This window comes from Pteropus medius, unplaced genomic scaffold (genome assembly GCF_902729225.1).
Source record: "Pteropus medius unplaced genomic scaffold, Ma_sr-lr_union100, whole genome shotgun sequence".
In the NCBI taxonomy this organism is placed as follows: Eukaryota; Metazoa; Chordata; class Mammalia; order Chiroptera; family Pteropodidae; genus Pteropus; species Pteropus medius.
Genome location: NW_024349800.1, coordinates 30,769,899 through 30,782,607, shown reverse-complemented (window position 1 = coordinate 30,782,607; position 12,709 = coordinate 30,769,899). Strand labels below are relative to the sequence as shown.

The window sequence follows — 12,709 nt, the reverse complement described above, 5'->3', positions numbered from 1 at the left end:
GGGAAACTGTATTCAACATGGTGTCTATAAATACTATAGAAAATTCCTTCATTCTTTTGTTTGTTGGAAGAGCCTCAAGTCTCTATGCCTCGCTTGTTTTCCTTCGGGCCTGACTGAATTAAATAAATGATGTTCTAATGCATCATTTTTAAATAATGGCATATAAATGATTTTATTTTTGTCAGCATACACACAAACACTCACAGACACAATCAGGAATCAGAATAGAGGGTAGCAGAACAGAAAGTATGTCTTAGCTCAAGCTGCTATAACAAAATATATCATTTGGGTGGCTGAAGCAACATTCATTTCTCATAGTTTTGGAGTCTGGGAAGTCCAAGATCAAGGTGTCAGCAGATCCGGGTCTTAGTGAGGGCTCTCTCCCTGGCCTTCTTGCTGTATCCTCACATGAGAAGAAGAAAGGCAGCTCTGGTCTCTTCCTTTTCTTATAAGGGCACTAATCCCATTGTGTGGGCCCACTCTCATGACACTATCTAAACCTAAATATCTCCCAAGGGCCCAGCCTCCAAATACCATCACACTGGGGATTAGGACTTCAACTATGGATTTGGGGTGGGGGAGGGGGGCAAACATTCAGTCCCTACCAGCAAATTAACTTCTGATAAATCAGTTGGACTCTTCCAGTTTAATCTCAGATTGTCCAACAGATTCCCCCCGCCGTGCAATAGTCACTAATCCCAGGAGAGGTCTCTAAACACTTCTGCCCACTGCGTCTCAGTATCAGAGTCACCAAGAAGAAGATAATGTAGCCAGGTACTGGATGGAACAATGCTTTACTTATACAAAGAAGAGATAGCACAAAATCGGCTTCAGTAGTAGTCATCAGTCCTCCATAACCAGCAGGTCTCCCCTGGAGGCCAATGCAGGGCAACTATCCTTTGCAAGACCTATCTTGTGCCACCATAGAAAGACGCTGTCCCCTCCCCACAAAGGACAGATATAGCAGTGGGACTGGCCAGGTACTATACGATGCACACTCTTTAAGCAGAGACAAAAGAGCATTCTTTGAGAATGAAAGAGGGAAAGATGTTCCCACACAAGGCGATAAGCCCAGGCTGTGTGGGCTCCTTGTCTCTTGGTAAAGAAGTGTTCTAAGCCCAACCAAGTGGGTGCTGAAAGGCTGCATGCATGAGACCGCCTTTCCCATAACTGATCTTTGCCTGCCTTTTACTCTGTTTACCTACATAGCAGATGCACACATGTATAACTCACACCTCACTTTTATAAGGAAATTTCCCTGGGGAAAAACACTTTACTTTAAAGTGGTTTTACAAGGAAAAACACTTTATGGAAATACAGTACACTTTATACCAGAGAACTCTGAGGGGGAAAATGGTATAAAAGAGCTCATAGAAATGTGTTGGTATCAGCAAATACTAGTACATGATTAGAAACAAACTAGCAAAAGATTTAAATTGAAAATTTTGGTAGAATAACCCAGGTGGTCTTAATCAGCTATGTGGCCCAAAAGGACGACATTTTTGTTGAGAGTACAGATTGGAGGTGAAAATTCTATCTTTTGCTGCAATATTTTTGTAAGAAAGAGGTACTGAACACAGGATAATTTTTTACTACATTGGGAGGTGGGTGGGGGATAGAGAAGTGGCTCTTAGGAAATATAAGACATTAAATAGAATGAGTAAATTGTTCCCCTTCCCTTTTATTGAGAGAGCCAAGAAAGAACAATGGAAGCTTGGATAAATCACCCAAAGAAAGGCAACCTCTCAACTCTCAGGACTGGTCTTCTTTATTTCTTTGGTCTACATTCACCTCTCCCTTATCCCGGTCAGTGCAGAGAAATGAGGGGAGGGGTGTGTGTGTGCTGAAGAGCGAATGACCTTTTTTGCCTTCTGTTCATGAATCCAGCAGGAATCAGCCTGCAGCTTTGGTGTGAAGCGCAGCAGCTGGGTATGTTCTTTTACTATAACCAGTTCCCATCTAGGAGATGAACTTCCTAAGACCCACAGCGAATGAGCAGTGGAGGCAGCACTAGAATGTGGGCCCCTCTGACTCTGAAGTCTGGGCAGTAAAAAGCAAACCCAAGGAAAGCATCCACCTTCCCCCTCCTATCTCAAGTTCCTAAACTTTTCAACATGCCACAAGCTACATAAAACATTCAATGACCAAGGCTTCAGAACACTCAAGCACTATGCTGCTTTCCAAAATAGCTGTGAACTTGAGAAACAAATGGTGCACTTTAGTCTCTGAGCATAATTCCACCTTAGTCTCTATATCATTCTAAGTGAAAATGTTTGCTTCATGTGTACCAGAATAACACTACATCTTGCCAACAAATCAATTTGCAATTTCCCTCTCCCTCTGGCAGTTGTCCTTCCTTCAGGCTGTCCAATTCCCAATACAGGCACTTCCTCCTGCCACCCTCACACTTTCACTCTTCGCTTCCTGCTACTCTCCTGTCAGCAAAGCCAAGAACTTTATATATAGCTTACATTCAATACATTTGTAGAACGTATTGAATAAAATACAAGGATTCTATACAAGTTGTTTTGTTCTCTATCCATGGGATCATATGCTTTCCACTCCCAAATAAAGTTAAACTTTAGATAAATTCAGCAGCCTGTTAATTGCAATTCAGTCACCAGGTACTTTCATTTCCTATCCTGTTCAATACTATATTTACTTTAAATCCATTTACCCCGGGGTAATGCACCGACATTCCAATGTATCTACAGTCTCATTTGATCTTCACTCAGGCTATGCAAGCCCATAATGTACTTTCTGAATCATTCAAGATTAAAGCATATTCGGTATTTATGTAATTGATTATCTAACTAATAAAACAAACAAAAAAACCTAAATGTGTAATTTGTGCTTTTTCCAGTAGGTGTATTGGGTATGTTGAAACATTAAATTGCAAAACTAAATATCAAAAATTAAGTATGACTTTAGAATTAAGTATATTCTAGTCAAGTTCATAAAATACACATACCTCATATATATATATTAACCCAATGTTGGAATAAACAGAACATTTCTCTCCTATCTATACCCGATAAGAATTCATGATACTCCACAGTCGGTTTTTAAAAAGTGTCATGCAAGTAGATGCACAGTAAATATTTGAATGATCTTCACGGCTTTCCTATAACATCCTGTATGTCATATTATCTGAATCATTAATTATCTCTGAAGTATGCCTCTCATCTACTCTTTCTGACTATAACTTTTGGAGATCAGGAAATATTGCCTCCTAATTCTTGACATCCCTCTCAACCACTTCCGCCCTCATTACCCTCAATATTACCTTGAATTCACTGCCATCTTTTCAGGAAAATGGATGCCAAGAAACTGAGGTCTGGGCCAAGTGGAAGAACCCAAGAGCCTGGGCATGAAGAGGTCTATAACTTATCCAAAGGTTACAGGGAGAGGCAGTATCTTGGAAAGAATCCAATCCAAAACCAAGGCAAACCATCCACCTGAGTGATCATCTAAAGAGGCTAGGAATGTAGACTAAGCATCTGAGTGTAAGCCAACAAAATAAAATGAGATCCAGAGTCCTAACTGGCCAGTGGGGATGAATGTACCTGGAAAAATCTCGTACTTTTGAGAAGGCTGCTGCTGTGCCTTTCTTTTTACAGGGTGCCAGTAGCTTTAAATATAGAAGGAGCCAAAGAAGTCATCAACTTGACAAGGGTACTTTTCTTTCAAACAACAGAAGGTAAAAAAGGAGGGATTATCTATTATAATTCTCTTGAGAAATACCATTGGTATTTCTCACAGAACTAGAACAAATAAACCTTAAATTTATATGGAACCACAAAAGACCTTGAACAGCCAAAGCGTAGTCTTGAGAAAGAAGAATAAAGTGGGAAGTATCATGTTCCTTGATTCCAAATATAATACAAAGCTATAGTAATCAAAACAGTATGATACTGGCACAAAAACAAACATATAGATCAATGGAACAGAATAAAGAGCCCAGAAATACACCACATTTATATGGCCAATTAATCTATGACAAAGGAAAATAGAATATACAAGGGGTAAAGACAGTTTCTTCAACAATTGGTGCTGGGAAAACTGGACAGCTACATGCAAACAAAAAAAAAATGGAAACTAAACCACTGTCTCACACTGTATACAAAAACAAACTCAAAATGGGTTAAAGACTTAAATGTAAGACCTGAAATAACAAAACTCCTAGAAGAAAGCATAGGCAATAAACTCTGACACTGCGCTTAACGATTTATATATATATATTTTTTTGGATATGTCTCCTAGGGCAAAGGAAACAAAAGCAAAAATAAACAAATGGGACTACACCAAATCAAAAAGCTTTGCATCACAAAGGAAACCATCAACAAATGAAAAGCAACCTAATAAATGAGAGAAGATATTTGCAAATGATATCCAATAAGGGGTTACTATCCAAAATATCTGAAGAACTCATACTACTCATTACCAAAAAAAAACAAACAATCCGATTAAAAAATGAGTGAAAGACCTAAATAGACAGTTCTCCAAAGAAAACATTAAAATGGCCAAGGGATACATGAAAAGATACTCAATATTACTAATCATCAGGAAAAAGCAAATTAAAACCACAATGAGATATCACCTCATACCTGTCAGAATGGCTATCATCAATAAATCAAACAAGTGTTGACAAGGATGTGGAGAAAAGGGAACTCTTGTGCACTGCTGGTAGGATTGTAAATTGGTGCAGCCACTATGGAAAACAGTATAGAGTTTCCACAAAAAATTAAAAACAGAACTACCATATAACCACTTCTAGATATTTACTGGAAAAAATCAAAATCACTAATTTGAAAAGATATATATACTGCTATGTTCATTACAGCATTATTTACAATAGCCAAGATATAGAAGCCACCTAGGTGTCTAACAACAGATGAATAGATAAAGATGTGGTATATATATATACAATGGAATATTACTCAGCCATAAAAAGAGAACAAAATCTTGCCATTTGTGAAAACGGGATTGACCTAAAGGATATTATCCTAAGTGAAATAAGTTAGACAAAGACAAATATCATATGATTTCACTTATATGTGGAATCTAACAAACAAAACAGAAACAAACTCATAGATACAGAGAACAAACTAATGGCTGAAAAGGGGAGAGGGTGAGTGATGGGCAGAAAAGAAGGAGATTAAAAAAGACAAAGTTCCAGTTATAAAATAAGTCATGGGGCTGTAATGTACAGAATGGGGAAAATAGTCAATAATATTATAATAACTATGCATAGTGACAAATGGTTACTAGACTTATTGTGGTGATCACTGCGTAAGGTTTATAAATGTCTAATCTCTATGTTGTATAGCTGAAACTAATATAATATTGCATGTATAACTGCATAATGTATAATTGTATATATAATTAAAAAATAAATTCTAAAAATAAAGGGTGAGGAGTTCCAGTCAAGATGGAGGAGTAGATAAACGCTGTGCTTTTTCTCCTCTTACAACCACATCAAAATTACAGCTAAACTACAGAATAGCCATTAGTAAGACTCACCTGAATTCTAGTTGAACAGAAGTCCTACAACCGGGGACACACAGAAGAGGCCACTTCAAGACTCGTAAGAGGGGCAGAGACACAAAATGGACTTGTCCCACACCTGCATGTTGCGGTTAAGAATCGGGAGAAATATCTCAACTGTGGCAGTCTTCCCTCCTGCACCTCAATGAGTGAGATGTCACGGGCCCACACTGGGTGCTTCAGCCCAGGGCTCCAGTGCTGGGAATAGAAGTCCCCACAACTTCTGGCTGTGAAAACCAGCAGAGACTATGGCTGAGTAAGACGGAGGGCAGAGGCAATGGTGGACATTCCTTAAGGGGCCCGCACAGACTTGGTGACCGTCTCACTGGCTCTGAGCTCCAGCTCTGGGGTAGCAGCTCGAAAGACCCCAGGGACATACAGAGAGGAACTGAGTTGTCCGGCTTCAGGGCGAGCGCTGGAGGAACAGCTTTCTCTCAGACAGAAGTGCTGGCAGAGGGTATTGTTCTTTTGTTGAGAACTTCCCTGTCCAGCAGAGGCAGGCAGGTGCCATATCTGAGTCTACAATACTAGTCGCTCCACCCTGGTGATTCCCTGAGACCCCGCCCCTCCCAACATGGGGGCCCACCCAAGCTGCTTCCAATGAATTTTCCATATAAACAGCCTGTCTTAGCTCATGCTGCAGACTTTCCTAAAATCTCTTAAAGAAACACAAAACATAAACAAGCAGCATCTGGCCTCAGCATACGCGTACCTCTTGCTGAGCAGCCCCAAGCCCAGCAGTAGTGGCAGCCAGCCTCAGTTTGAAGCTTGGCCTCTCAAGGCACTTCCAAGCCCAGCATGGGTGGTGTCTATCTGAAGATTGTTTGGTGGCTCATACCAAGTAACTCTGGCAAAGGCACAGGCTGCAACTGAACTTGGCCTGCAGCAGGACCCTTCCCAGAAGGTCCCAGCTTGCACGCCTGGTAGCTGGCTTCTGTCTGAGCTAGAGCACCACCCAGGTTGTCCTCACATCTGAGGACAACACACCCAAAGGGCAGATTGGGCAGTCACCAGAGCCCTGCTAAAGCAAATCCTGCTCTGTAGGGTCAGCCCCTGCCCAACAGCTCCTCCACTGGTCACAGCCAGTCCTCACAATTAATCAGCCCAAGGGTCAATCTCTCTCATTGACATGCAAACAGCAACCAAGGCTCAGCTACAACAGAAGGGCACACACAACCCATACAAGGGACATACTGGAGCACCTGGCCCAGGTGACCAGGGAAGACTGTGCCACTGGGACCCAAAGCACACCTACCATACAAGGCCACTCTACTAAGACTGATAGACATAGCAGTCCTACTTAATACATAAAAACAAACACAAGTAGGCAGCCAAAATGAGAAGATGAAAGAACATGTCCCAAATGAAATAGAACGAAGCTCCAGAAAAAGAACTAAATAAAAAAGAGACAAGCAGTCTACCAGATGCAGAGTTCAAAGCACTGGTTATAAAGATGTTCAGTGAACTTAGGGGAAGAGCAGATGAGCTCAGTGAGAACTTTAACAAAGAGATAGAAAACATAAGAGTAGAGAGAGAAAACATAAAAAAGAACCAGTCAGAAATGAATACAATAAGTGAAATGAAGAATATCTTAGGAGGAATCAACAGATTAGATGAAGTAGAAGACTGGATCAGCGATTTAGAAGATAAAGTAGCAGAAAACACCCAATCAGGACAGCAACGAGAAAAAAAGAATTCAAAAATTGAGGATAATTTAAGGAGCCTTTGGGACAACACTAAGCATACCAACATTTGCATCATAGGGATACCAGAAGGAGAAGAGAGATAGCAAAGAATTCAAAACCTACATCAAGAAATAATGACTGAAAGTTTCCCTAACCTGGCAAAGGAAATAGACATACAAGCCCAGGAAATGCAGAGTCTCAAACAAGATGAATCCAAAGAGGCCCACTCCAAGATACATCATAATTAAAATACCAAAGGTTAAAGACACAGAGAGAATCTTAAAAGCAGCAAGAGAAAAGCAGTTACCTACTAGGGTGCTGCCATAAGACTGTCAGCAGATTCTCAACAGCAACTTTGCAGGCCAGAAGGGATTGGCAGGAAATATTCAAAGTAGTGAAAAGGACCTACAACCAAGATTACTTTACCTAGCAAATCTATCATTTAGAATCAAAGGACAGATAAAGAGCTTCCCAGACAAAAAAACTAAAGGAGTTCATCACCACCAAGCCAGTATTATAGGAAATGTGAGAGACTTCTTTAAAAAGAAAAGAAAAAAAGATTAAAAAGATGAATAATAAATGGCAATAGCTACATATTTAGCAACAATACTTTAATGTAAATGGATTAAATGCTCCAATCAAAAGATAGGGTATCTGAATGAATAAGAAAACAAGATCCTTACATATGCTGACTACGAGAGTCTCACTTCAGATCAAAAGACACATAGACTGAAAGGAAAGGGATAAAAAAGATGTTTCATGAAAATGGAAACAAAAACAAAAAGGTGGGGTAGCAATACTTATACCAGATAAATCGACTTTAAAAAAAGTCCATAACAAGAGAAAAAGAAGGACCCAGTTATTCCACTTCTGGGTATTTAACTGAAGAAACCCAAAACATTACTTTGAAGGGATATGTAAATCCCTATGTTCATTGCTGCATTATTTACAGTAGCCAAGATATGGAGGCATCTTGGGTGTCCAACAATGGATGAATGGATAAAGAAGAGGCGATACATTTAAAAAAATAATACTTGGCCATAAAAAAAAGAATGAAATCTTGCTACCTGCAACAACATGATGTATCTAGACAGCATTATTCTAAGTGAAGTCTGACAGAGAAGGACAAATGTCATATGTGGAATCTAGAGAACAGGATAAACAACAGAAACAAGCTCATAGATATGAAAGCGTTTTGATGACTGTCAGATTGGGGGTGGGTATGGGTGAAGAGGGAAAGGGATTAAGAGGTACAAATTGGTAGTTACAAAATAGTCATAGGGATGCAGAGTATAGCATGGGGAATATAGTCAGTAGTATTGTAGTAACAATGTATAATGTCAGATGAGTACTGAATTTATGATCACTTCATAAATTATATAAATATCTAATAACTGTCATACACCTAAAATATAATATTATATGTCACTATAATTGAAAAAAATAAAAATATTTTTAAAAGGAGGGGGGCAAAAGCTAAGATTCATTTTTTGCTTTTATATATTTAGTGACAAAGAATGATGAATGAATCATGCTTTTGCATAGTTTGGTTGGCAAAAATAATAAATACAATCATAGTTTCTTTGCCAAGTTTTCCTGAACAAAGGGATAAGAGGAATCAGACACTGTTCACATATAAGCCTCTTGATGGACATCCTGGGTAGACTCCAGTGTGAGAAAATGATGCAAAGTGATATGGCTCTTTGAGCAATTCCTTTTTAAGAAATGTCCTCTGCCTGGTAGGAAGGGAAGACAGGGACCAGGAATGCTGTATGAGCTGTTTAAATTGGGGCCTTCTAATAAGGACATTCAGGTTTATGAGCTTAGCATGGTACTTTAGATGCCAAGGAGGGCAATTGGACATCTCGTATACTAAGCTGCACTGACACCTTCAACAAAGCCCATAGCCACTTCATATACAACAGCAGAGATTCAGGATTCCCAGCACTTCTAATAGCCACATTATTCTCCCTAATAAACTTATGCAGTTCTTCAGCTTCCAAATCATTTCCTCTAAGCCAGAGGGAGAAAAGTTATTGAGAAGAAAGATGTTCCTGCCATTTCTTTTGTATAATGTGTAGTAATTTTGGTATATTGCTTAAGTCATTAATTCCCCATCATTTTCCAATGAGACTTACTTTTCATTAAAAGTAATAATAGTTGACAATCTCTTATGCCCTGAATTATTATTGCTATATTTTGCCATGGAGTATAATAAATACTCCATGGCAAAATATACACACTCCCATACATCATCAACTCAAAGCAACCTGCTCAGGAATTTTATTATCCAATGGAATATTCTGTAGGAAGCTGTATTTCCCTTCTTGGGCATTCTAATATGCTCCGAGTGTCCAGAAGAGGAGACTCAATATGTTTTTCCAAAGTTCATCTACTATTTGAAATAAACAGAGTGCTGGTGCAATTGGCACTCTAAAACTCCTCCAAGTCAGAGAGGAGAAACCATCTTTTCTCTGAGACCATGCTGGACTCTGTTAGGTAGAACCATCATCTGAGGACCTCACACTAGCAAAAATAAATTAATATTTTAGGGTACTGAGGCCAGGAGGGGGAGAAACTGCTTACTACTTGATCTTGAGCAAGCTAGTTAACATTCTCTAAATCTATTTTCCCATTTTTAAAATAGAAAGAATAATACCTACCTCAAAGCACTTACCCCAATAGTTGGTACACAGTTTAAGGCTTAATAAACACTCTTGCTATTATTGTTTTGTTATTATTTCCTATGAAAAAGCAGCATTATATGAGATTTAAAAAGATAAGCTAAGGATAAATCTTATTGAATCTTGAATATCATGCTAAGGAATCTCATTTCAGATCACAAGAAATGAATCAGAAAAGATTTTAATAATAGGAGTGACGTGATCATATCAGAGTTTCATAAGAAAACAGAATCGAACTCTGTTAGAGATAGATGAATATGGATACAAATATAGATAGATATAGGTTAAAATTGTTTAATTTCCATTTTGTCCATTTCTCCAAATAACCCAAAATGACTAGTATATTCCCTGCTTGGGTATAATCAACTCTTTACCTTAAATACTACAAAATGTCTATATTGTCAACTTATTTTTTCTGGTGATATAATGTCAATGGTTCAAATAGGCAGAGGCTTTACCAGTCAGTCTTCTAATCAATAACCTCCTGTAAAGACACTAATAGTCAAGTGGCTTTCAGCCTCAATATATTTGCATGTCATTTCAGCTAGGCAAGTTATTGTAGGACATTTAGACCTACAGTTAGAAAGAAAGAAAACACGGATTTGAAATGTTTTTAAAATGTTAATTTAAAATGTAATATAAACTGTATTTGAAAAGGAAAACCTTTAACATTTGTCAACCGGTCAAATCAGCAAAGATTTCTGAAAAGATAATATCCAGTGTAGAAGAGAACACAAAAAAATAAGCACACCCATATACTTTGGTAGGAGTATAAACCTGACACCACCTTTGTAGAGGATAATTTACCAAAAAGTATAAAGTTTTAAATGTATAGCCTTTGATACAATAATCCTACTTTTAAGAATTTATCTTCAGTAAGTAATCATAAATAGACACATAGATGTAGTTACCAAGATGTTAATCTTAGCATTATACTAAAAATATGGAACTTATTTGAATATCCTTCTAGAAATAATAGGATAAACCAAACCACAATGCACAAACCAAATTCAACCCACCATTTTTCATCTAGCTTGTGAGCTAAAAATAGTTTTGATATTTTTAAATGATTGAAATATATCAAAAGAATACTTCATGACACACAATCATACGAAATTCAAGTTTCGGAGCCCATAAATAAAGTTTTACTGGAACGTGACCACACCCACACTCATTAACATTTTATCTATGGCTGCTTTTGCACTATAAATGCAGAGATGGATAGTTGCAATAGAATGTATGGCAACCCCACCCCCATCCCAAGCCTAAAATATTTACTATCTTCTTCCTATAAATAGTCTTTGCATAAAGACTTTGTATAAAAAGTGTCAACCTGTACTTAAAAAAAAACCATGGTATTAATCATAGAATACATTTATGCAGCCATTTAAAGTAGTATAGAAGTCTACAGCCATGCCACCCTGAACAAGCCCTATCCCGTCTGATCTTGGAAGCTAAGCAGGGTAGGGCCTGGTTAGTACCTGGATGGGAGACCACCTAGGAAGACTAGGTGCTGTAGGCATAAAAAATAAAGGATTGTAAACTGACAAGGTCCTTGCAATCTGTGAGGACAATCAAGGGTTGCCTCACCTAAAAATAAATAAACAAATGAACAAATAAATAAAAATAAAGTGGTATATATTATTTACTAGCTTCTAAGAATGCCTAAGGAATGAAATGAGATAAATTATATAAAAGTATATCAATTTATGACCACATCTTTGTTAATTTTAGTAACATATAAAGTACAAAAAAGGACTGGAAGAATATATTCTGAATTATTAATGGTTTTTATCTGTGTGTAGTAAGATTGCAGAAATTTAAAAACTTACCCATACCTCTTACATTTTCTAAAATAACATATCTCTTAATAAAATAATATGTGGCAGATAGACTCTAAAATAGCCCCCAGTTGTCCTTGCCTCCTGATAGTCTCACCTTTAATTCCCTTCCATTTAATGTGAACATGACCTGTGACATACTTCTAAACAACAGAAGTTAGCAAAGGTGGTCACTCTCATGATTAAGTTACATAATAGTTACTTTTGTGTGGCTAGTAGACTCTACCGCTCTTTTGTCTTGCACACTCTGATGAAGGAAGCAGCTATGTTAGGGACACCCACGGAGCTGAGTGTGGCCTCTGGCCAATAGCTAACTAAAATTTAAAATGGCCTCTGGCCAACAGCCAGGAAGAAACTGAGGCCCTCAATTCAACAGGCTGCAAGGAACTAAATCCTGCCTATAAACACATGAGCTTGGAAGCGGATCTATCTCCAGTCCTGCTATCAATTAAGACCCTAGCCCCTTGGTGACATCTTGATTGCAAATTCATGAGACGCTGAAGCAAAGAACCCAGCTAATCCATGCCCAGATTCCAGATCCACAGAAATTGTGAGATAATAAATGTGTAGTTTTAATGCACTAAATTTATAGTAATTTGTTCACACAGTACTAGATAAACAAATATCTAAGTCATTTATATTGAATAACATATGAAGAATAGCAACTTTTGGGTAGCTAAGCAATTTCAAATTTTTGGATGGTAGATATGACATTAGAAAAATGAACAGAACAAATTAATGGGTCAGCCAAACTCTGCCCTGTGGATAAAATTAAAGTGAAGCGCCAGCCAGCAAGTGTGTGGCTGCCCCAGATCCTGGGAAGAAGTTCTGACTATTCAAATTACTCCCTGGATATGCTATTACCTAGGCTTGACAAAAAATGGTCATTTGATTCACAGTGCTCTCTGGAGTTCTGCACCTACCTCCTCCCCTCCAAATCCACCCCATGTGA

General features: G+C 38.2%; 1 non-coding gene across 1 annotated transcript; it reads left to right on the top strand.

The window, feature by feature from the left end:
* The first annotated feature begins 11,319 nt into the window (after positions 1 to 11,319).
* Positions 11,320 to 11,438, top strand: LOC120622535 (5S ribosomal RNA). Its single transcript, XR_005658491.1, has one exon. It is a non-coding gene; the product is annotated as a 5S ribosomal RNA (ribosomal RNA).
* The last annotated feature ends 1,271 nt before the right edge of the window (positions 11,439 to 12,709 follow it).